General features: G+C 51.7%; 1 pseudogene; it reads right to left on the bottom strand.

The window, feature by feature from the left end:
- Positions 1–297: 297 nt before the first annotated feature.
- Positions 298–479, bottom strand: LOC142576933 (U2 spliceosomal RNA; annotated as a pseudogene).
- Positions 480–3,828: the final 3,349 nt, after the last annotated feature.

Genomic DNA, 3,828 nt, shown 5'->3' with positions numbered 1-3,828 from the left:
TCGCGTGTTTACAAAGGGGCGTTAACCGCCGCTAGGAAGCCAACACCGCCTCCAAGGCCTCGTGATATATCTGCGGCGATGGCTCCGAACAAGTGCGTCAGTGTAGCAAGATCGACGGCGTGAACCGATTTGATCCGAAACCAGCTAGAACTTTGAACCGATATGTGCCTTGCGCGCACTGCTACACAGCATTCTCGTGTGCACCGGAACGTGTGTTTTACAGCGAAGGTGTATATGGCTAAGTTCTGGAAAAAACTGCGTGCGTCTATCGAGCCGTGTAGATCGAGAATTTCTCCCCGTACGTAGGCCGATCCTGAAGGTAGTCCAATACCGGGCCGAACCGTAGCGGAGGTGAAGCAGGCTTTACGCACTCCGCCATTTTGCAAAAGTAAGTTTAATATCGTAGGTCCACATACAAGACGTATCAGGTATTAGGCTGATACGAACAGATGCTACACATTGATCCGCATCGGCAATATCTACGTTCGCACCGCCCTCCGTTTGTGGGCGTTCCAAGTGCTTGCGTATGTGCTTTCCTTTCTTTCCGCTCTCCTGTGATGCCAGTCCCGTAAGCGTGCTGCCCGCCAGAACGGCGAGGTGGTCAGAAATGCGAACCGCCCATGTGGCCCCGATCCCGCAAACTTTGAACGTTTCACCGAAGCCATGGCTAGGTTTCAGAGGGAGTTTGTGAGGAAGCAGTCTTGTGTAGCCTGTGTTGTGTGTGACCGCTTGTGGTTTTCGAGTGACCTAAGTATGATTACTGCATTGCGGGACGTCGACAAACGCACGATCTCCTCCGCTACCGTGAAGCAATGTGTGCCCTCGGAGTGCGGTGAGGTGCATGTCTGTTCTACGTGCCGGTAAAAGGTGTCGTGCCGCGTTTTACAACACTACATGGAAGTGTATACCCCCCGATTGCTCCTCATCTTCCGAGGCTCAACATCACGGACTAGTCGCAGCTCACCTTCCATGTATAAGCATACGGCATTTTATGCAAGGCAATGTACAATTCGCCATTAAGAGGCCCACATAGACAGCTTCACTGGTCCTCCACCTTCACAGTGCGGAATGGCACTGAAGTTTTTATGAAGCTGGTAACATTATGGAAATGTTGCACCGATTAGTGGGGTGATGTCGATTGGTTAGCCTTAACTTCTATGAGGTGCGACTTAGGCTATGACATACACTATAGTTACAGGCTCTACAACATGAAGTCGCGAAACTGTGATTTATTACTCGGCTTTAAAATTGCAGTGTATACGCGTTGTTGCGTATTTCACCTTTGTGGGAATGCGGCCGCCTGAACCATTGAGGCCATACTACACGTACGCTTGCCGGCGTGCGAAAGCTCGCAACCATGCGCCTTACGTTTGCCGTGCTTCGTGATGAATGGCAGTTTAACCTATAAGAGGCGCGGCAAGTGCACTCACTTGGCTCATTATTATCGCCTTGGTAGATATGGTCTCGTATATTTATGAGGCAGCCAGAGCACTCATATTTGTGCGGAGTAGGTGTCTGTGCACGCGCCGCGCTTCGACGCGTACGATCTGTTCCTCACCATGTGCGCATGCGTATTTGCGCGAGGGCGTGAGCTTTGACACGCCAGCGAGTGTACGTGTAGCTTGTCCTTTAAAAAAATGAAATTCTGGGGTTCCACGCGCCGAAACGGTGGTTCGATTATAGGCCACGCCATATTGGGGAACTCCGGGTTAATTTTGACTAGCTGCGTATTTTTAACGTGCATCCAAAACACAGTACACTGGCGTTTCAGCATTTCACCTTCATCGAAATCCGGTCACCGGAACCAAGGATGGATGCCGTGCCCACGGGCTTAGTAGCGATACAGTGTACTGTAGTAGCTCAACCCCATTATCACTACGCTACCACGACGGGTGAGTTCAATCTTTGAAACGAACGCTTTACTTAATGCGAGGCATCATCTTGCCTAACGAGCTGGGAAGCCGAGGAGAAGCGATCAATGCTGATATGACGTCAAACTGTTATAGGCAACGAACCTTGCACGTATGGTACTTAGGCAGTTGATTCTTCTGTCATAAATGTCGCAATGTCGGTAGTCACGACTTTCTTGTGCATTTAACTTTCATGGCTTCTTGCATAGCTCTCCGTGCCCCTGACAGGTATTCCACCTGGAGGGAGTACCATTTCGTCGTTGGTTGACACTCGATCATATTGTGACAAGCTGACGAAGAAGATGTTTTAATCTTTGTCGGAAGAAGACGACGCTCTGGACTTCGCGCGCTGTCTACGATGTTGTCAGCTGCTACAATTATTGTAAATATCCTGTAAATATACGTCTACCTGTTTTTAACCCCGTAACATTTTTGGTGGAGGTTGCGGGGTCATTATCAAGACAGACTTACGCAGCGAGGGCTCCTTGCCTGCATCTACAATGCCAGTTCAAGGCGAGGATGCTTCGGGCCCGTCGGCACCCGCCCCCGTCGTCATTCTAGCACAACCCCGTGACCCAGGAACCTTTTCTGGCACCGACGACACCGATGTTGAAGACTGGCTTCAACTATATAAGCGGGTGAACGCCAGCAACCACTGGGACCAGACCATCATGCTCGCTAGTTTGATATTTTATCTCGTGGGCACGGCACGCGTCTGGTTTCAGACCCATGAGGAGGAACTTACCAGCTGGGACATTTGTAAACAGACGCTCAAAGATTTGTTTGGCAAGCCTGTTGGACGTCAGCGCCCCGCCAAAAAAGACCTCGCTTCGCGTGTCCAGACGTGCACTGAATGTTTCCTCACGCGCACCCAGGACGTGCTCGCTCTGTGCCGCAAAGTGGATTCGAAGATGTCCGAACCTGATAAGGTTGCGCATGTCATAAAGGGCATATCAGATGATGCCTTCCCTCTCCTTGCGCTCAAGAATTCTTCCACTGTGCAAGCCATTATTACTGAATGCCAGCGGTCTGAAGAAGCCAAGAGTCGCGGCATTGCCCAGCCATTTCCCCGCCTTCCCAACACGGCTGCTACGTCCACCTGCGAAGACATCGGCAATCGCCCACGCCCAATCGCTCTGATGATATCCTACATATCATCCGACGTCAAACAGAAGCCACATCTCCTATCACGACCCCAACCCATGGCCCCGACAATTGCCAGGCAACCGTCTCATTGATCCAGTCCGTCGTGCGCCGAGAATTCGCCAACGTTGGCTTGACCAACGTCTGCTCAGTTCATCGGCCTGACTACACTCCGTCCAGCTCTGTCATACAAACCCGCAGCCTGAATGCCCCTACGCGGTATCGCAACCTGGCCGAATGGCGCACTCCAGACGACAAGCCTATATACTTCACTTGTGACCGTATCGGCCATATTTCACGTCACTGCCGGTCTTGGTTGAATTCGACCCACTGGTCCTACCACCCATCCCACGGCCCTCATGCTGCTTCTCATTTCCCCCTGCAAACTCAGCCGGTAAATTCTGGCGACACTTCTCTTCTTACCCGCTCTCCTTCGCCACGTCGTCGCTTCTCCCGATCGCCCCCATCTCACCGACCACCGTCCCTTAGCTCCTTCCGGCACACCCTTCCGGGAAAAGTAATGGGTGCAGCCGGTCGAGGTGATGCTGCCAAACCGACCCGACGAAAAATTTCTCTTCTGACCTTGCCCACACATCGTAATCTCATTAAAGTGAACAAAGATGGTGTACCTGTTGCGGCTCTCATTGATATTGGCGCGCAAGTACCTATGATGAATGCTCAGCTTTGGAATCGCCTGAAGAAAGTTCTCCCTCCTGCCCCGCCACCTGTTGTCCAAGTTGCCGACAGTGGAACACCAGCCGTTATTGGCACGTGT

Source organism: Dermacentor variabilis, chromosome 3 (assembly GCF_050947875.1).
Source record: "Dermacentor variabilis isolate Ectoservices chromosome 3, ASM5094787v1, whole genome shotgun sequence".
In the NCBI taxonomy this organism is placed as follows: Eukaryota; Metazoa; Arthropoda; class Arachnida; order Ixodida; family Ixodidae; genus Dermacentor; species Dermacentor variabilis.
The sequence above is the reverse complement of the archived record's forward strand: the minus strand, read 5'-3'. Positions and strand labels throughout refer to the sequence as shown.